Here is a 22,961-nt window from a genome sequence, read left to right on the forward strand (position 1 = left end):
TTTTGTATGATCTGGTGTAGCTCCAATCTAGTTAAACGCCTCTTATACTGGATAAGCTCCGCTGAAGGATGGTTGCTTGGAATATAAAGGAATAGGTGTGACGGTACTCACCGTCACTGGGAGTGAAAGACAGATAATTAAGGGACAATAACTTCAAATAGACCCAAAACATACCACCAAGGCAACAAAGGAGTGGCTCAAAAAGAAGCACAGTAAGGTTATGGAGTAGACAAAATAAAGAAGAGTGGACCAAAATCCCTCCTGAGATGTGTGCTCTACCAAGTACTAAGTGATGTTTTGCTTGGGGATCAAATACTTATTTTACTCACTGAACTGCAACTCGATTAATAACATTTGTATCATGTATTTTTTCTGGATTTTGGGTTGATATTCTGTCTCTATCATTTAAAATACGCCTATGATAAAATGATAGACCCTAATTTCTTTGTAAGTGGGCAAACTTACAAAATCTGCAGGGGATCAAATAATTATTTTCCCTACTGTATATCAAAACGAGACGTGCTGTAAAACAGTGATACTCAAAACATATACAGTAAATTCAATTTATCCAAGTATTAGTTGGGTAATACAAAGATAATATGAATATCATACAATAGTTTATATAACACCTGTGCAACATAAAGTCCAAGTGTGAATATGGTAAAAAAAAAGTGAAAGTAATATACAAAAATTGAGGATTGAAGATGTAAAAATATACAGTTTATGAAGAGTAGAATAGATCCTCTTCAAGCATATTCAAAAAAAATTGCGTGGGTGGTAAGCATCCATCACCATTCTGATTTGCCAAACCGTGCCACACCGCCACCTCAGTAGAAATACAGGCTTACCAAATTGTGTGAACCCTCCTTTAAAAGAGAGTTCAGATGGGCATATGGTCACTGTCAAGCTCTTCTATAGGATCCCTTCGAGGATAGGGATATGGACTGTACTGTTCATCTCAATGGCATCCTGATAGGAACGTGATTAAAACATGAAAGAAGAAGCTCCACATAGTGAAAAAATCTTCTACTGTAATTGCTTTATTAAAAATAAAGATCGCACTTACATCAAGTACCATAAATCGTTTAGTTAAAAATGTGTCCACCAGCGTTACAACAAAAATGTCCCACACTTCCTGGAACACACGATGAAGTCAGCATGTTGCTTCATCGTACGTGTTCCATCACACGTGACGTTGGGGCACCTATGAACTGGACCATAAAATTGTCATGTAATAGGTTTATACATTTTTGCCCTTTGACTGTCTCTGCAGTGCCATTACTCCAGTCAATTTCAAGGTAGTTAAAATCCCCCATTATCATCACTGTCCCAGCCCTTGCAGTCCTTTCTATCTGTGCAAGGAGCTCCAATGATTACCTATGTGGTATACACACCCATGTGCAGTTCCACCCATAATGCCCCAACCTCATAACACTCTCCATCAACCAGGTCCTCGTTCACACAGGTTTCTTCACAGTAAGAGCTGTGAAAATGTGGACAAGACTCCCTCAAAAGCATGTTCTGTCCAGCTCAGTAGATTGCTTATAAAGGCCTAGATTCTTTCCTAAATGTACATAATATAACTGGATTCTAATATTTATAGATGAACATGGATTTTGGCGCAAAGCTGGAAGTACTGGTGTGCCCAAGTAGTTCTAAGCACAATGTATTGGATAAAAACGTCTATTAAAAAGTCCATAAAATCCAACAAAGGTCCATATGTAGGATCACTTCAGTGGCAGCTCAGTGTGCAAGCAAGAAGTAACTTTGAGATAACTGTAGAGGAAACACAAGTGCCATACTAAGTGCAGCATGTATGGGATTTTATTCCAATCATAAGAAAGTTACTCACAAGGGTAAAATCTTCAGAGGCTTGTAGTGTTAGCACTGCAGTTCATTCCTGTTAGTGGAGCGATGGGTCAGGATGGCCTCTTGCGGCTGAGACTCGGGGTCTTGGGGATGCCGACACTTCCTAGAGCCGTGGAGCCTGACGTCACTTCCCGGATGTGATGGAATGTCGTGGGTGATGAGTTTGTTGAGCATGTGCTTCTTCTTCAGGCCTATATTATAGTGAGTAACTTTCTTGTGATTCGAATAAAACCCCATATATGTTACACTTAGTATGGCGCTTGTGTTCCTCTACATAATATTTATAGGTAAAGTTCGATTGCCAATCGGGGGTTTAGGATGGAATTTTTTCCCCTGTTGGAGCAAATTGGAGCATGCTTTGCTAGTTTTTTTTTTTTTGCCATCCTCTGGATCAACTTTTGGGTATGGGACTGTGTAGATAGGATTGGGATTTTTCTCCCCCCACCCCCCCCCCTTTTATTGGTTGAACTAAATGTATTTTCTTTTTTCAACCAGGCTAACTATGTAACTATGTAATTAAGTCAATTTGATAATTGTTATGTCACAATTCTCATAAACTGCAGTAGTATCACGTTGCTGGGGTTCATTAAAGTGTTACTAAACCCAGGACTCTGCATTCACTATATCTGGTCTCCCACAGTACACAGAACATGGAAATTAAATTATATTAGTAAATATAAACTGCTAAATACCTTTTCTCATCAGCAGTATATAGCAGTCTTGTGACTTCTATCAGTGTACGGCTGAGCACTTGTTAAAGCATAGCTCCCAACTGTCCCTGATTTGGAGTGACTGTCCCTGATTTTGAGCAAGGTCCCTCTGTCCCTCTTTCCTCCTCATATGTCCCTCATTTTGGTCTGATCTATATAGTTGTATATAAAATGCCCTTTTTATCTTTCAGAAAGTGTTTCCCAGTGCTAAAGATTTCATCCAATTTCTAAATTGTTGCGTTTGTAAATTTCAAAAGCCAGTATAAAGGAATAGCAGTGGTAAAAAAAAAAGCACTTGTGGGTTTAACTAACCTTTTTTTTTTGTATAATTCTCCTTTAAGGGGGCGTGGCAGGGGGTGTGTCCTATGCCTACATACTATTGCTGATAGGTGTCCCTCGTTCCCATCTCAAAACGTTGGGAGGCATGGTTAAAGCTTGTAGGTGGAGTTTTCATTTTTCTCTGACTGTCCTATGAGGCTGCATTACCCCTAACCCTCTGTCTGGACAGTGCTGATTGGCCCTGTGGCATTCACATGCACACTTCCAAGAAAAGAAAAAAAAAACTTTCTAGCAATACACACCAAACTGAGCATGTAAAGAGTGCCCTTAAGGCTCTGTGCTGTCAGGAGATGGATTAGGGACTGTGAAAGAAAGGGAGGATCAGAGAAGACAGGATCAAACAGCCTTTTTACACAATGCACAGGATATTAGGTTCCACAGTGAGTATAACAAGCATGCTTTACTGCATATACAGACTGGGTTTAGTAACACTTTAACTGCTTTACGGTTTAGAAGGACACAGTGACAGCATCTCCACAAACACTGAAGATGGCTGATGACAGTGAGTGAAGTGGGTTGGAGGCATTGTGAGCCTCCGAAGGAGCTAGAAACTTACTAAGTAGACCTAGGGTATCTGTTATCTATGTTCTTTGTAGTAACATCTGGAGCTATCTGAGCTGTTAAAGCTATAACAAGCATCTAATGAACCCTTGTAAAGTGGACCTCATTTGTCCATATGTATCTACAATTTCTGTTTGAAACTTTTACTCTGTGGCTCTAGACTAATTATTTCCAGACCTTGGTCTATTTTCTCTTTCTCCACAGGCGCTCGTACTCCTTTTCATCTCTAGTTTTTTTAATGTTTTAACAGCTGATTAACAGGTGATTGACCATGGGTGGGTAGTAAAGTTAGTTTACATTCATACATCACTGAGTAGTTTTTAGATTCATAGTAAGGCAACGATGCAAATAAAAATAAAACACCATTTATAACTGTTGTGCTTTGATGCTACTTCCTCTCAATCCTACCTTCCTGTGCTATGGCATGAATTATTGTTTTTTGCATCCACAAGTGTGGGCATGGAGAAATGCTGTTGATTGTTTTGGTAAAGGGATGTATGGTGGTTTTGGGACTAAAATACTTTTTTCCTAAAGTACATGTGAACTTTTACATATTAAAATTTTGTATAATTAGCATGTCACAGTTAAGATGTTGTGTCACCTTACAGCCTGTTAGAAATATATTATTCCTTAAGACAAGATCTTTCTCTAGGCAGGCAGTCACTCATGGAAAGACTGCATACATTTACTTAGGCTGCCATGTGTGTCTGTCAAACAAAATTTCAATGGTGCCTCCACCAAGCTTCAGACAATACTGACTTAACCGCTTCCTGACCACCCGCCGCCTTTTTACTGCGGCAGGATGGCTCTCCTGTGAAAAACTGACATAGACCGGCGGCCCACTCGGCAGCGGGGACTCCGATGCACGGGGCAGGCGGCTCAGATTTCCACCTGACACCCACTATTGTTCCCCGATGAGAGAGAAGAACAGTCAGCTGTTGTAAACACAGCTGACCGTTCTTCTCCCTGGAATGATTATAGAGCCCATGTGATCCTTCTATATAGGATCACATGTCTCTATGGTCATTTCAGAAGCCACGCCCCCCCACAGTTAGAATCACTCCCCTAGGCTCACATTTAACCCCTTGATCACCCCCAGTATTAACCCCTTCCCTGCCAATGGCATTATTACAGTAACAGTGCAAATTTTTAGCACTGATTACTGTAGTAATGTCACTGGCAGACATGGGAGTAAGTCACACATGTGCAAGTCACAAGCAAGTCTCAAGTCGTAACCTTCAAGTCACAAGCAAGTCCCAAGTCACTGTGGCGAAAAGCAAGCAAGTCAAGTCGAGTCACTGCTAGAAGTCAAGCAAGTCAAGTCAAGTCATTTATTTTGGTCAAGTCACAAATCAAGTCAAAATACTGATCTACCCCAATTTTCACCTTTAAATAAGTTAAAAGTCAGTGTTCACTTCAGGAAATGTTTTATTTTATTTCCAACATTAACAAAACTGCAGTGCTTGCTGCTTAGTGCTTTTTTCTTGGCATATTAAAGAAACATTTTGAATGCTGTGAGGGATCAGCTCGGTGGCGGGTGTGGATGACCCCTTTGGGGGGTTCGTTACACAGGGAGATAGCCGAGAAGTGGTTGCAAACAACAGTGTATGGTTTTATTCTTGCAATTTTCTTCACACAAGTGCAAGCATCAAAACATCCAAAAATAAAAATTATAAAAAAGAGCACTGAAATACAGCTATATGATAAATGTAAAAGAGGAAAGTTAGAAAGTGCCAATGTACTAGTAGGGTATATGAAAGTGTTAGGTGCAAATGTAAGTGATCAAGGATTATAAAAAATATTTGATAATAAACAACTCTATAGGTCTGTGATAATAAGAACAGGAGGTGTAAATCAGATCAGATGTGCAAAGTGTCGGATCTGAGCCATATAGATGAACCTTATAAATAAATAATATAAACAATATAAATGATGCAATATACAATTAATAAACAAGTAAAAGTGCTCTGTGCGTGGTGAAATGCCCCAGATGGAATCACACACTGAGGTATAAAAGTGCAGTGACAAAAAAAGTGTATACAGTGGGTATGGAAAGTATTCAGACCCCCTTAAATTTTTCACTCTTTGTTATATTGCAGCCATTTGCTAAAACCATTTAAGTTCATTCTTCTTCCTCATGAATGTACACATAGCACCCCATACTGACAGAAAAACACAGAATTGTTGACATTGTTGCAGATTTATCAAAAAAGAAAAACTGAAATATCACATGGTCCTAAGTATTCAGACCCTTTGCTGTGACACTCATATATTTAACTCAGTTGCTTTCCATTTCTTCTGATCATCCTTGAGATGGTTCTACACCTTCATTTGAGTCCAGCTGTGTTTGATTATACTGATTGGACTTGATTAGGAAAGCCACACACCTGTCTATATAAGACCTTCCAGATCACAATGCATGTCAGAGCAAATGAGAATCATGAGGTCAAAGGAACTGCCTGAAGAGCTCAGAGACAGAATTGTGGCAAGGCACAGATCTGGCCAAGGTTACAAAAAGATTTCTGCTGCACTTAAGGTTCCTAAGAGCACAGTGGCCTCCATAATCCTCAAATGGAAGACGTTTGGGACGACCAGAACCCTTCCTAGAGCTGGCCGTCCGGCCAAACTGAGCTATCGGGGGAGAAGAGCCTTGGTGAGAGAGGTAAAGAAGAACCCAAAGATCACTGTGGCTGAGCTCCAGAGATGCAGTCAGGAGATGGGAGAAAGTTGTAGAAAGTCAACCATCACTGCAGCCCTCCACCAGTCGGGGCTTTATGGCAGAGTGGCCCGATGGAAGCCTCTCCTCAGTGTAAGACACATGAAAGCCTGCATGGAGTTTGCTAAAAAACACCTGAAGGACTCCAAGATGGTGAGAAATAAGATTCTCTGGTCTGATGAGACCAAAATAGAACTTTTTGGCCTTAATTCTAAGCGGTATGTGTGGCAAAAACCAGGCACTGCTCATCACCTGTCCAATACAGTCCCAACAGTGAAGCATGGTGGTGGCAGCATCATGCTGTGGGGGTGTTTTTCAGCTGCAGGGACAGGACAACTGGTTGCAATCGAGGGAAAGATGAATGCGGCCAAGTACAGGGATATCCTGGACAAAAGCCTTCTCCAGAGTGCTCTGGACCTCAGACTGGGCCAAAGGTTTACCTTCCAACAAGACAATGACCCTAAGCACACAGCTAAAATAACGAAGGAGTGGCTTCACAACAACTCCGTGACTGTTTTTGAATGGCCCAGCCAGAGCCCTGACTTAAACCCAATTGAGCATTTCTGGAGAGACCTAAAAAATGGCTGTCCACCAACGTTTACCATCCAACCTGACAGAACTGGAGAGGATCTGCAAGGAGGAATGGCAGAGGATCCCCAAATCCAGGTGTGAAAGACTTGTTGCATCTTTCCCAAAAAGACTCCTGGCTGTATTAGATCAAAAGGGGGCTTCTACTGGGGGCGTGGTCGCCGCGTAGCTGCATGGACGTCTGAACCTACAGCTCCGCCGGACCAGGGAGACAATCGGCATCCATCGGCGTCCCAATCATCCCTTCAGCTCCCATTTCGCTGCCACAACAAGCGGAGGAGACTAACCCAACTTCGTGATGGCCAGGAAGAAGAAGGATGCAGGCCAGCCGCGCCAACTTCAACATTTTTTCATGACCCAGGAAAGACAGCGCAGCCAAGATGGCGGCGGCGGGTCTCCGGCCTCTTCCAGCGGCTCATCCCCGGCATCACAAAGCTCTCCTCAGCCCTCGGCACAGAAGGCGGGCCAGCCTAGGTCCCCTGCGGCCTCCACCCCGCTATCCAGGAGTCCGGTAAAGAGTAAACCTCGGCTTTCGGAGGAAGCACATGCGGCGGAGGTAAGCTGTGGAGGGCACTTCTCCATGGACTCCACTAGGGAGCTGTCCCCTAATATTGACACATTCCCCACATGTGAGCGCCCCGTCTCGGAGCCCAGGCTTAAGGACATGATGATGTCCCTGCGAGCCTCCATGCATGCAGATTTCATGGAGTGTGTCCGCTCCTTTAAGGTGGAGGTGCAGGCCCTGGGAGGCCGCATGGACAAAGTGGAGAGCAAGATGGGGGAGTTCGCTGCATCTCATAATGAGCTTATTGACTCCCACTATGGACATGAGGATGAGATAGAGCAACTGAAATCCAAAATTGCAGACATGGAAGACCGCTCTAGGCGGAACAATGTGAAGCTTAGGGGGGTCCCAGAATCAGTACACACTGGGGACCTGGACAAATACGCTCGCGATCTTATTTTGTCAGTACTCCCAGATACCCCGCTGTCTGAGCTTGTCATCGACAGGATTCATCGGCTCCCTAAGCCCTCATATTTGCCAGATGACGTGCCACGTGACGTTATCATGAGAGTGCACTTTTACCATGTCAAAGATAACCTCATGACCGCATTCCGCAAAAAGACCCCGATCTCTGACCCTTACTCTAAAATCCAGGTGTTTGCAGACCTATCTCAGCACACGTTACAGAAGAGAAGAGTTCTCCACCCACTCACAAAAGTCCTGAGAAACCATTCCATTGTCTACAAGTGGGGATTCCCTGTAAAGCTCACCATCACTTATAACAACAAGGCACATGTCATCACTTCTCTGCAGGATGGTTTGCGGCTTCTACAGACCTGGGGTATCTTGCCTGATCAAAGCTCCGCCCCACTGGTGCCCTCTGGCCGTATTTCCCCACTGCCTGAGGAGTGGCACACTGTATCTCACAAAAAGAAGGGGAAGAAATCATCCAAGGGACAGCCGTCTCCGGCTTTAAGCAATAGTTCCCCTCCCTGAGTCTGACCACTGTGACTGCCTTTACCCCTTACAACATGTGCAGTATACCTGCTTACGAGTTTCATCTCCCTTTTTTAACTTTGCCGAACGTTAACCAAGTTTATTCCTTTGTTCCACTACTTTTCTTTTTTATCTTTTTCCTGATGTGGGTCAGCAGCATCATCGAGCCAGCTTTGGAGTTCAGCAGACAGCCTCCGGATCCCCCGGATCGAAGTTTCCCCGGGCCATGGATACGCCTATGGGAGTCACCTCTGCCAATCCTCAGGTGCAGCCGGGATCCAGGTAACGCGATTCTTCTCCTTAAACTTTCACCATGACTATTACTATCACATCTTTTAATGTTCGTGGCCTAAACCACCCGGCCAAGCGGTCCTCCATGTGGAAGGAAACTCTGCAGCTCAAGAGCGATGTCTTGTGCACCCAGGAGACCCATTTTCAGAGTTCCCGACCACCAACTTTGTCCCACGGAAACTTCCCGCATGTTTTTACGTCATCAGCCCCGCAGAAACGCAAAGGTGTCCTCATTGCAATTAGAGACTCTGTTGCCTTTGCCCTGCGCAATATTTTAGTAGATCCAAATGGGCGCTACATACTCCTGCAATGCGAAATTAATAATGCCCCCTACACGGTGCTCAATGCATATGCCCCTAACACCCGCCAATTGTGTTTCTGGAGAAAAATGTTTCGTATGTTGGACAAGCATAGATATGGATCTGTGGTGGTCTGTGGGGATTTTAATTTAACGGCTGACCCCACCCTGGACACTTCATCCAACCCTAGATGCCCACCCCCTGCTTTACAATCCCTCCTTCATGAGGTGGACTTGTTTGACGCTTGGAGGTGCCTTCACCCAGGCGAACGTGACTACTCTTATCACTCTCAAAGGCATAATGTATATTCCCGCATAGACATGGTATTGGTTGACAAACACTTGTTGCAATCTGTCCAGAACTCGACCATTCACAACATCACTTGGTCGGACCATGCCCCGGTGACGGTTACGCTTCAGGAACATCGTTCTCCAAGCCCTACTTATTTGTGGCGGGCAAACAGTCAGGTGTTGGACTCTCCTCAACATGCCTCCCACATTAAGCGGCACCTTGAGGAGTACTTCCAGCATAATGCGGGGTCGGTTTCTGATCCCACGATAGTGTGGTGTGCCCACAAGGCTTTTATGAGGGGTGTTCTTATAAAACTGTGTGCGCAACTTAAGAGGCAGAGGACACGGCGCCTGGACGGGCTCCTGGCTGAGATCGCCCGCTTAGAACCCCTCAACAAATCTTCCCCATCCCCACGTCTAGCCCAACAATTAAAGGACCATAGGTCCACCTTGCGGGATCTCTTGGTGGACCAGCAGGACAAATATTTCCGAGCTCCCAAATTGTCACACTACTCGGCCGGTAACAAGGCTGGGAAGTTGCTGGCTAACAAGTTAAAAGCTAAACGACTCAAAAGTAAAATAGCATATCTCATAAACCCCACCAATAATACTAAAATCACGAACCCCCAAGAAATTGCTGACTCCTTTGCCAATTATTACGAAACTTTATACAATTTAAAACATGATCCAGATACCCCACAACCAACGGAGGCAATCATTTCTTCCTTTTTAGACTCTCTCAACCTACCGCTTCTCTCCACTTCTCAGCTACGGGACTTGAACGCCCCGATTTCGGCTGAGGAGGTGGAACGGGCAATCCGTACACTGCCGACGGGGAAGTCTCCGGGACCGGATGGCCTCCCCAACCTATACTATAAAAAGTTTATGTCGACCCTCAGTCCACACCTAGCCAAGCTGTACGCGGCAGCTGTGTCCTCTGCCTCTATGCCTACTGAATTACTTCAAGCGTATGTTGTAACATTGCCCAAGCCCGGTAAGGACGCTACCTCTCCTCCCAATTTTAGGCCAATATCGCTATTGAACACAGATGTGAAATTGTACGCAAAGGTTTTGGCCCTTAGACTTCACCCCATCCTACCGGATCTTATCAATTTGGACCAATCGGGCTTTATCAAAGGCCGCCAGGCCTCAGATGCAACCAGGAGGGTCATCGGGCTTGTGGACAGGGCTGGGTCCGGTCGGGTGCCTTCTCTGCTACTCTCATTGGACGCGGAGAAGGCATTCGACCGGGTCCACTGGTTATATATGTCTAGAGTGTTGCAGAAGTTTGGATTTCAGGGCCCCATACTACAGGCTATACTGGCGCTGTACTCCAACCCCTCGGCGAAGGTCTATAACTCCAATATGCTCTCTAGGGCCTTTCCAATTACGAACGGGACGAGGCAGGGCTGCCCATTGTCACCCTCTATTTTTAATCTGCTCATTGAGCCTCTGGCAGAGGCTGTGAGGTCCTCCGCGAACATTAGGGGTATCACCACCTCCTCTAGATCACATGTTATAAGTTTATTCGCGGACGATGTCATTGTCCTCATGCCAGACCCTGAGAGGTCCCTGGCTGCCATGCATTCCCTGCTGCAGCAGTTTAGCTTAGTCTCTTACTACAAGGCCAACTTTGCGAAATCTCTAATCTTGCCGCTTAGCCTATCCCAAAATCTGTGCCAAAAATTGAAGAGCTTATACCCTTATACATGGAAGCAAAACAGCATCCCGTATCTGGGAATTCACCTGACACCCAAGGTGGAACTGCTGGCTGAGGCAAATTTCCCGCATTGAGCAGGAATGTCGTAGAATCTCCACTTCTGAACTCGGGCCGCCTTGCCTCGTTCAAGATGCTACTTTTACCCCAGATTTTGTATATGTTTCGGACTCTGGTGATCCCGATACCCCGAAAAATTTTGGCGTCACTACAGGCGGCACTCAAGTGCTTAGTATGGAGAGGCAAGAGACCTAGGAGCGCTCATTCATTCCTGATCAGGCGTTGGTCTGCAGGGGGAATGGGCATGATTGACATCAAGGACTACCTTGTGGCTACCCATTTGGCCTCATTGAGGCACTGGGTGGACCCAACGTTCCCAACTGTATGGAGTAACATGGAGGCTGAGATCTGCTCTCCCCTCCCCCTGCGGATGATGCTTTTGGCGGATGTGTGGAGCCCCAGAACACTGAAAGTGCTCCCTGTCTCGGTCCAGGCTTCTCTTTTGGCCTGGCGCGAGTTCAGGGCGAACGCGCTCCAACCCTCCCTGATGACAAGGGTACCGGTTCCGATGGGGGTGTTGGAGCTTGCTATCCCCCACACCTATCTTCGACACTGGACTAGTAGAGGTATGGCCACCCTAGACCACATCTTGTCGGGAGATAGTTTGAAATCATTTGCCAGCCTGCAGGAAGAATATTCGCTTCCATCCACCGAACACTACTTGTACCTCCGCATAGCTCACTTCCTTCGTTCCTTAGTTACGCCTCACATATACATACCGACACAGGGTTGGAAGTTCCTAATGGGCGGCTTACGCTCGGTCAAAGGAACATCCCTCTTCTACAACTCCCTTCAACGCAAAGAGGACTATAGTAAGACAGTCCCCTTTCTGAAATGGGAGAAGGACCTGGATACCACGTTCACTGACAAGCAGTGGCAGGCAGCTTTTCGGTCCGTACGACAATCCTCGTCATGCACTAACCATTGGGAACTGTCGCAAAAGATAAATTTGAGATGGTATCTTACACCGTATAGATTGTCTAAATTTATGACTGATTACTCGCCTCTATGCTGGAGAGGATGCGGTGAGGTGGCCCATATCACCCATGTGTTTTGGTCCTGTGGACACCTGAGGAGCTTCTGGAACAAATTGTTCTCCATAATCTCCAGTATTACTGGGGTGCTGACCCGCCCCTCTCCAGCGTTGGCTATATTAAACATAGGGACTGAGGCCTTTCCTCTAGATTGCTGCAATGTGGTCACTCACATACTGCTGGCGGCCCGCACCCTCATAACTAGACAATGGAAATCAACGGCGGCTCCTAACGCCTCAGAAGCTATCGCGTTGGTAAAAACTAACTTTGCCTATGAAAAGCTGCTTGCCTACAAGTCGGGACGAGGTGTCAGGTTTGACAAAAATTGGTCCAGATGGACCTCTTGGGTATCGGATAAACACTGATTACATGTTTATATGATTGCTAGAACTCATTGGTGCTCTGCTGACCCACTGTTGTTTTTGTTATTTCTATTATTATTATTTTTGATGTTTATTGTCATTGCAAGGCATACACTACCTTCAAATATAGGACTCTATCAAGTAGTCATGCCATATGGCAGAGGCCCTAGGTATGTTTGCCTGGAAGCCTCCAGGTTGTTGTACTCAAGCTCTCCTGGTACCCCCCCCCTCTTCTTGTATGATGTTTGCCTAACTCTCTTCCTCTCCCCCTACTACCCCATTTCCACCCTCTCTCCCTCTTACTTCCGCTACTCGTATCCTTCTATCTTCTATCTTCCCCCCCTATCGCTTCTTGTCGTCTCCCCCCCTTCTCCGTTCTTACCCCTCACCCCCACCTCCCTCCCCGCTCCCTTCCTACGCTTCCTCTCCCTCTTGTCCTCCTCCTTCTTCCTCTCCCTTTCTCTACTCTCCCCTCCTTACCTGGTGACTCCTCTCTTCTTCTCGCCCCCTTGGCACCTACCACTCTTCCCCCTCTACCCTCCCTTCCCATTCCTCTTCCCTTCCTCCACCCTCTAGTCAACCCCCTCCCCCCCCTCTCCTCCTCCCTCCCCCTCCCTCCTCCCCTCTCCCCCTCCCCCCCCCGCTCCTTCTTGCCCACTTCCCCCTTCCTCTCATCCCTTCCTCAGCCCTCTTAGCCTCCCTTTCCATCCACCTCCACCACACTACTGTGCGCATCCTCATCACATTGGCCTTCCCTATCTACCCTCCCTATTCAATAGCCTTCCTCGATCTTAGAATCGCAAACGATGCTTAGTACAAGACCTATATTGTTTATATCATAAATTTGGACAGGGAGCAAGAGAATATGGACAGGGTACCGAGAGAGCAATTGAGATTTCACATATCTCTGAGTATCTAAATGTATTTACATACACTGCCTTTGACCATGTTACAATGTTATTCGGTGATGTTGTTATTCGGCTGTATGTTATTCTATTGTATGCTAATATCACAATATCACTCTACTGTGTGTACCATGATAGACTATGCAATGACTTTGGTTATGACTATGTTTGTTTGTATCTCCTAAAAATCAATAAAAAAATTTTCAATGGAAAAAAAAAAAAAAAAAAGGGGGCTTCTACTAAATACTGAGCAAAGGGTCAGAATACTTAGGCCATGTGATATTTCAGTTTTTCTTTTTTAATAAATCTGCAACAATGTCAACAATTCTGTGTTTTTCTGTCAGTAAGGGGTGCTATGTGTACATTCATGAGGAAGAAGAATGATTTTAGCAAATGGCTGCAATATAACTAAGAGTGAAAAATTTAAGGGGGTCTGAATACTTTCCGTACCCACTGTGTATATATATATATATATATATATATATATATATATATAAAAAAGGAAAAAAGTCCAATATAGGTGATAAGAGACTATAAAGCAAGTGCTGTGACCATAAAAGGAATATATAAATAAATAAATATGATGAAATACAGTTCAATAATTTTTACATCAACACTAGTGATACCCCGTGGATTGCTGAAAGCCCACTTCCCATTGGTAGGAGCCCAATAGATCCCGGCCACCTTTCCTTGGGGAACCTCCTTTCCATCTAGGACCCTTCCAGGACACCCCCATCTGTGATCCGCAGAGGATTTCTGGCCACAGGATACATCTATATACCCGCTCTATACCCCTGTGTGGGGTGGGTATTTCTGGTGAGTGAGCTATTCACTAAAAGGGTCACCTAGCACCTCACCGCCCACCACGGGGTCACTCCTTGTACTTCTGATAATAGGAAAACGTCACCTGCTATCAACACTGAACTGTGTTCACCACATTTACATATATCAGCACCTGCTATTATTATTGAACTGTATTTCATCATATTTATTTATTTATATATTCCTTTTTATGGTCACAGCACTTGCTTTATAGTCTCTTATCACCTATATTGGACTTTTTTCTTTTTTTATATATATATATATATATATATATATATATATATATACATATATATATATATACACTTTTTTGGTCACTGCACTTTTATACCTCAGTGTGTGATTCCATCTGGGGCATTTCACCAGAGCACTTTTACTTGTTTATCAATTGTATATTGCATCATTTATATTGTTTATATTATTTATTTATAAGGTTCATCTATATGGCTCAGATCCGACACTTTGCACATCTGATCTGATTTACACCTACTGTTCTTATTATCACAGACCTATAGAGTTGTTTATTATCAAATATTTTTTTATAATCCTTGATCACTTACATTTGCACCTAACACTTTCATATACCCTACTAGTACATTGGCACTTTCTAACTTTCCTCTTTTACATTTATCATATAGCTGTATTTCAGTGCTCTTTTTTATAATTTTTATTTTTGATTTTTAGTGCATTTTACCTCTATTATTGGCAGTATCCATATCCCAGTTAATACTAGGCAGCGCCATCACCCTACACATTTTTTCATTTACCATATGGTCCTTTGGACTATAAGTTAGGGAGGCTGCAGCCTAAATTTCACCATTTATAATATAATTTATTCATCTATTCCACATCTACCCAATTAGACCATCAGTGCGGAGTTTCAATACACTTTAATTTGGCATAGTTTACCAACCTTCCACGGGCCGGTGTTTCAGTCACAGCTCGGCCGCCGCCGCACAACACATGAGGGAGGAGGTGGGTGGAGCCGGCCTTCTTGGCGCGGAGAAGAGGAGGAGGAGCCGAAGAGCCGAAGAGGAGGATCCTCCTCCGCTGTGAATCATAGGTCCCGATCACTCACAACGTCACTGGTGCAGAGGAGACAGAGCGGAACAAACCAAAGCAGCGGCCAGCGGGGGGGGGGGCAGCGGGGGTCAAGTCACTGCAAGTCAAAGGTCGCAAGTCAAAGTCAAGTCGCAAGTCATAGGGCGCAAGTCAAAGTCAAGTCGAGTCATTTACTGAAGTCTGTCAAGCAAGTTGCAAGTCCCCAAACAGGTGACTCGAGTCTGACTCGAGTCAAGTCATGCAACTCGAGTCCCCCACCTCTGGTCACTGGTACCCCCACAAGTGTCAAAAATGTCAGTTAGGGGTCCGATCTGTTGCAGATCGCCACCATTAGTAGTAAAAAAAAAAAATGACATAAATCTTTCCCGTAGTTAGTAGACGCAGTAACTTTTGCGAAAACCAATCAAAATACGCTTATTGCGATTTTTTTTACCAAAAATATGTAGCAGAAAACAAATTGGCCTAAAATGTTAAAAAACAGTCCTATAGCAGAATGTGAAAAATATATATATTTTTTTTTCAAAATTGACGATTTTTTTGTTTATAGCACAAATAATAAAAATGGCACAGGTGATCAAATACCACCAAAAGAAAGCTCTATTTGTGGAAAAAAAGGACATCAATTTTATTTGGGTACAGCGTCGCACGACCGCGCACTTGAACGTTAAAATAACGCAGTGCCGAATCGCAAAATAGGGCCTGGTCAGGAAGGGGGCAAATCCTTCTGGTCTTAAAGTGGTTAAACAGAACTGCCATTAGTAATTGTGTAGGATATTCTGTTTAGACTTCAAACTCAGAACATGTTAATACTTTAGCTCTGCTAGATTTTGGAAAAGCTGTAAGTTTTTTAATGGGTTAACAGCAGTTGCGGAGTGTTATAAAACATTTACCTACTAAAGGCAGGTTCAAATGTTTGATTGACATATTCATATTTTTTGCAGAGCCAGCGAAAGGGTGGTACAAACTGGGCAAATAGTGGTAAAGGGTTACGGGGATGTAAGTTCTAATAGGACTAAAGCAAATGAACAGCAAGACTACAGCAGCCTGCTTGGACCTAGGGTAGATCCAACAAAGTGCATAGTGGCTGTTATACCTGAAGGGTTTCACATGTACTGTCACTTTAAGGCTGGCTCCACCCAGGAGTGATGACAAGGGTCAAGGGGCAGAGTGGCCATCTTGGAGACACATGTAGAGATGTATTGATATGCAGAGCTGTCCTGAAATGCTGTACAGAGTGTCCTGAATAAACAACCCTTGTTCCAGACCAGAGTCCTGTGTCTCTCACAACACGGAGAATATAACAGTGGCGACGAGGGTGGGATTTACAAGGTTACTATCCGTGTGAGAAAGGAAAGGAAGAAAAAAAAAACCTCTGGATTGTCAGCTGAATACAAACACTCACAGAGCCCAGCAGGAAAATGTCATTGATCGGGACATTAAGTGAATTTGATGGAGAACAGACAACGTGGATTTCCTGGATTGAAAGACTAGAACAATGATTTGCTGCAAATGCCATCCCAGACGACAGGCAAGTAGCAGTATTTCTGACAGTGGTTGGTGCTAGGACATATGACACTCTTAGGGATCTCCTTTTCCCTGAAAAACCAGCAACTAAGACTTTGGCAGAGCTCCTGACACTGTTAGGGAATCACTTCCAGCCTAAACCACTAGAAATTGCAGAGAGATTCAGGTTCTATCAGCGGCAGCAACAGCCGGGTGAAGATATTAAGGCTTATGTGCTCGCCCTTCGCAGACTAGCCTCAACCTGTTCTTTTGGGGAGTATTTACCAACTGCACTGAGGGATAAGTTTGTCATGGGACTAAATAGTGAGTCTAGCCAAAAGAGACTGTTAACAGAGAAAGACCTTACCCTTACAAAGGCAATTGAGATAGCTTCAGTGATGGAAATGGCTGTGAAAGATACAGAGGCATTGAACCCCCAGAGCAGAAGGGAAGAGGTTAAAGAGGAAGTTTTCAAGCCAACTGCAGCTAACGGTAAATATAGACTCTCACCAAACCGGGAGTCAGCTTGCTACCGTTGTGGGAATACAGACCATGATCACAAAGTCTGCCGGTTTAAGGATCAGCTCTGTCATAATTGTGGTAAGGCAGGCCATCTGAAACGAGTCTGCCGCAGTAAGAAGGTGTGAAATAAACAACCTCTGAACACCAGGACAAAGGCATATATGGTGGGAAGATATACATCGTCATCGGAATCAGAGGATGAGGAAGTGCTCCACAGATTGGACATACATCATATGCATTCAGCACCCTCAGCAATGACTGTAGAGGTAACCGTGGAAGGAAAGAAACTCAAGATGGATGTAGACACAGGAGCAGCAGTTTCAGTTATCACCCAGAAACAATGGAGAAAACTTCTGATCCAAACAACTGTCCGTCCAACACCAATCAAACTGCAGACATACTCAAAACAGATACTCCACCCACTGGGGTACGTGAAAGTACAGGTATCCTACAAGGGTCAGACGAAGAGAATGCCATTATATATCCTAGAACATGGGGGACCCCCCCTCTTTGGGAGAGACTGGATTGCTCACTTTGGCATGCCAGACATCGCCATTAACCCCTGCAACACCGTGACCATCACATCAAGAGATAACGAGGGATGGGTGGAATCCCTGAAACAGCGATTCCCACAAGTCTTTGATAACCATTTGGGAAAAATAAAGCATGACTGTGTGAGACTCAGGCTGAAACCCAATGCCCAGCCTAGGTTCTTCAAAGCTCGGACGGTACCTTTTGCACTCCGAGCAGGTGTGGAAGCTGAACTAAGCCGGCTGGAGGAACAAGGTGTCATCTCAAAGGTAGAGCACAGCGAGTGGGCATCACCAGTAAAGAAAGCGAATGGGGACTTACGCATTTGTGGCGATTTCCGCATGGCACTAAATTCTCAACTGGAGATAGACCAGTATCCCCTACCCAGAGTAGATGACATTTTTGCCTCTCTTGCAGGAGGTCAAAAGTTCACCAAGCTTGATCTCAGGCAAGCTTATTTACAGTTTGAGGTCCACCCTTCGTCCCACAAGTTTCTAACCATCAACACTCACAAGGGACTGTATGAATACAATCGGATGGTGTTTGGTGTAGCCTCCGCCCCAGCCATTTGGCAACGCAAAATGGATGAGATTTTGGCAGACATTCCTTTCACACAGTGCCTGTTAGATGACATGCTCATCACGGGCCTGACGGACCAGGAACACAAGCATAACGTGGAGCTTGTGTTGGCCAGACTCCAAGAGCAGGGTCTAAAAGTGAACTTAGCGAAATGCCAATTCATGGTACCTAAATTGGAGTTTTGTGGCCACCTTGTGGATGCAGAGGGTATACACACCACGGAAGCCAAAGTTGATGCTTTAGTAAAAGCTCCAGCCCCAACCAACATCCAACAGTTGCGATCATACCTGGGCTTGCTGAACTATTACCACAAATTCCTGCCGGATCTAGCACACACTTTGTTTCCGTTGAACAAGCTTTTGGAGAAACACTCCAGATGGAACTGGTCGGCTGCATGCCAACGTGCTTTTGAAGTTTCTAAGCGAAAGCTGTTGGCGTCACGCATGCTCGTGCACTATGACCTCCAAAGGCCTCTCACCTTGGCTTGTGATGCCTCACCCTATGGTCTAGGGGCTGTACTATCTCACGTTTTACCAGATGGGTCAGAGAAACCTGTGTCATTCGCCTCCAGGTCCTTGACAAAAGCAGAAAGCAATTACTCTCACATTGACAAAGAGGCTCTGGCGCTCATATGGGCAATTAAGAAGTTTCATCTTTACCTGTATGGTAGGGAATTCACCATACTGACTGATCATAAACCACTCCTTCAGATCTTTAGCCCTGACAAAGGCATCTCCCAGACGACTGCGGCCCGTCTTCAACGCTATGCCCTATTCTTGGGAGCATATAGCTACAAAATCCAGTATCGCAGCCATGATGCCAATGCTAATGCGGACGCCATGTCCCGGCTAAAAAGGACATTAACAGACTCTTCTCCACCTGTCAAGAGTTGTCGTTACACCAGCCTGTCCTTTCTGTCTTCCGGGGAAGTAGCAGCTCATACAGCCAAGGATACCTTCCTTAAGACAATACTCTCCTGGGTACGGTACGGTTGGCCTGCAACTGTCACACAGGATTATGAGCCTTACTTCCGTAGGCGTCTGGAATTAACTGTGGCTGGCAACTGTGTTTTATGGGGAGACCGAGTGATCGTTCCACAGACCCTCTGGAGAAACATTCTGGACTTGCTACATACTGGTCATCCCGGGGGCACATGTATGAAACAAAAGGCCCGAGGCTATGTGTGGTGGCCGAACCTCGACTCCGATATCACGACAAATGTGAATGCGTGTGCTGGATGTGCACAAACTGCAAGAGACCCTCCTCGAGGGTGCGTCCAGCCCTGGACTTGGCCCACGGTCCCCTGGTTTCGCCTCCACTTGGACTTTGCAGGCCCGATCAGAGGACACACCTTTTTGATCATTATTGATGCCCATTCAAAGTGGCCTGAGGTCATTCCTGTTACCCAGCCAACGACTAAGGCAACGATTTCCATACTGTTACATCTCGCTGATACGTTTGGATACCCCAGAGAAATTGTCACAGACAACGGTGCACAATTCACAAGCCAGGAGTTTCAGAGTTTCCTGACTGCCCACAACATCAAACACAAGTTGACCGCACCTTACCACCCGGCTACAAATGGTCAAGCAGAAAGGTTTGTACAGACCTTCAAACGCTATTTCAAAGCTACTGTGGCTACAAGTAAACAACAGTCCCTGTCACCCCAGCAGCTGGACTCCTTCCTTTCTGCTTACAGAACCACACCACATGCAACCACTGGGAAAACTCCAGCTGAACTTCTTTTGGGTCGGCAGCCATGGACTGTTTTGGATATGCTCCGCCCTCAAATGGTCCAGGAACATGTACGGCAGTCCCAAGACAAGAGGGTCGAATATGACGAGATTCCCCAGTTTACAGCCCAGCAAAAGGTATGGGCTCGATCTTATGGCGCTTCCAACACTCGTTGGCTTCCTGCTATAGTCGCAGAGACTTTGGGACCCAAAATGTATCGGGTCTGCCTGGAAGATGGTTCCATTTGCAGACGGCATGCGGACCAATTGCGTCCTCGTTCTCAGCTGCCCGAATCCCTGACATCGGCTGCACCTCCAGTGTCTCAAGGATCTGCTCCTACCGGATCAGGAGGCATTGAGACTGATGCTTGGGGAGACTCTGAACTTTTGAACTCAGCTCCAACAGAGCCCTCCAGCCCTGGTCCAGAGGTCTGTTCACCCTCTGAGCTAAGGGATCCCCTCTTGGCCCCGCCGGTGTCCATTCCGGCCAGCCCTGCTTCCTCCGGCCCCGAGTCGCTGGGTGCCCGTCCTCAACGACGCTGTCGCCCTCCTGACCGGTTTCAAATGCAAGAGCGGTTACGAGACTTTCGACGGGCCCACCGAAAGTGATCCGCTGCCATGTTCTCCCCGTAGCGTCCCTGGAAGTTGTTCTCACATCCGGACGCGGAAGAAGCCATGTAAATCTCCTGAGTTTGAGGACTGTATTGGACAATTATTAGTTACTGTTTTTATTTTATTTTTTTTCGTTGTTTTTTTGGGGATGGATGGAAGGTGTTATACCTGAAGGGTTTCACATGTACTGTCACTTTAAGGCTGGCTCCACCCAGGAGTGATGACAAGGGTCAAGAGGCAGAGTGGCCATCTTGGAGACACATGTAGAGATGTATTGATATGCAGAGCTGTCCTGAAATGCTGTACAGAGTGTCCTGAATAAACAACCCTTGTTCCAGACCAGAGTCCTGTGTCTCTCACAACACGGAGAATATAACAGTGGCCTCTTTCCAACTTTGAGGTCTATAAATCTGATGAGTTACCCTATTCAAACCAGGACAGTTGAAGTGGTGAAGTGCATCTTTTATTAGCACCACAAGTATTTGTAAATTTTTTAAATATTGCTTATTATATTACATTTTCCTGCTTGTTCTATGCGTTTTGTCAGGATTACTCATGTTGTCCACATATTGTCAGATTATCCATTTGTTGTTCATGTCATCTCATTTGCCTACTTGTTATTTACATATTGTCATTATTGCCTATTTGTTGTCCACATATTTCATATTTTCATGAAATGTTACCTTTATAATGCAACAGCTGTCTGTCTGTTGCCTGTGTATTGTGTATGATTGCCTAATTGTGGCCCACGTTCTGTATTGTCAAGGCTGCCATTTTTTGTCTACATTTTGGCAAGTAATCGTTTAGAGAATCGTCTTACTACAATATAGTCCCATGCAGACCTTTAACTTTCAAAGCATGCTGCTATTATCCCCATGTTTCACAAATGCTCCACTATTGGTGGATTTTATTTCTTTAACATGTCATTATTATCCCTATGTTTTACACTGGCACACCACTGTAGCAGTGGTGTACCGCTATTAAACCCTTGAACTGTTATTTTTTTATACTGTATATTTATTTGCAGCGCCACCCCCGTGAGGGCCGCTAGATGTTTCTTGTCCTCCTGTGCTGCCTTGACCCTGGGAACTTCCCAGCCCTCCTGACACTCTAGGATCTGACATGGTGTATACCCCTTTAAATAAAACACAGAAACAATGCAAACTGAATTCAACAGTGTTTTGTATGAATTGAATTGTATAGGAGCGCCAATCATCCAAATCCTGTGAAAGCACCCCAGAACCAGGTTGAATTGAGCACTCAGCAAACTGATATGTATTTAAATGGCAATAACAATGTATGACAGCAACACATCAATGTGCACAGCAATATAAACACCTAGCAATAAGATTACCGGAGCAACTTTAACTGATTATTCTACCACTAAAGGGAAAAGGGCTGGCCTAAAACACACTGATCCTATTGAGAGATTAAACAATGTTAGAACCAGTCACTCTACCCTTGAAGTCCAACAAAAATTCACACACCACTCAGGCCAAAAGGAAAAATTCAGCACATTGTTGTAGGTGCTCGTCTCGGCTCACCACCGCAGAACATAAGGACCACAGCAGAAATAGTGCTAGTTACATTTCTTTATTCATCGCCAGGTCAGGCAGACAAGAGACAAGTTGACGTGTTTCACATGAACATACTGAGCTTGTTCACAACATCGATATGGAAAAAACACATGCTATTTAAAGTGTAAGTTCGAAGAGAGACCGCACCTCAAATCACCTGTGTTTGATCTCCGGCTAATGCATGACTGTTCTCCTAATAAAAACATTTGTATAAAGAGCGTAATCACACAAAATACAGAAACTATATAAAATTATAATAACATGAAAAGGAGGGAAAAAAAGAAAAAATACAAATAAAATAAAAAGAAAACCAAGAAAAAAGAAAGAAAACACAGAAAAGACAAAAATATGAGCTATGATGCAATGGATCAGTCGGATGGATTCAGCAACCTGAGCTGTCACCTGCTGCACTGTCTCCCTCTCAGTGGTAGAAGTCACAGGAGGTCTTCAGCGTGGTGCTACACACAACATCGGTCTGGGCGGAGGCAGCAATGGCCTCTGGCGCCGAGGTAGGCCACAATCTTACAGCGGAGTGACGAGGCCGGTGCTCACAAGATGGGTCCTCAGGAAGAAGAGAGCGTAGGCTTGCTGAAAAGTTCCTCTTATAGTCTCTACCACAATTCTTCCTACGAGAGAGTGGTTTGCTGGGGAATGCAGTCTGCTAAGAGGTTTGGCAATACAGTTATGGCTATACAGAAGACTACAATTCCCTCGATGCTCCACTCACTTGCTCAGAAGTATATTCCAGTCTGATCCGGGTCCCAGCACGGGGGAATAG

This window comes from Pelophylax lessonae, assembly GCF_965119305.1.
Source record: "Pelophylax lessonae genome assembly, chromosome: 1".
NCBI lineage: Eukaryota > Metazoa > Chordata > Amphibia > Anura > Ranidae > Pelophylax > Pelophylax lessonae.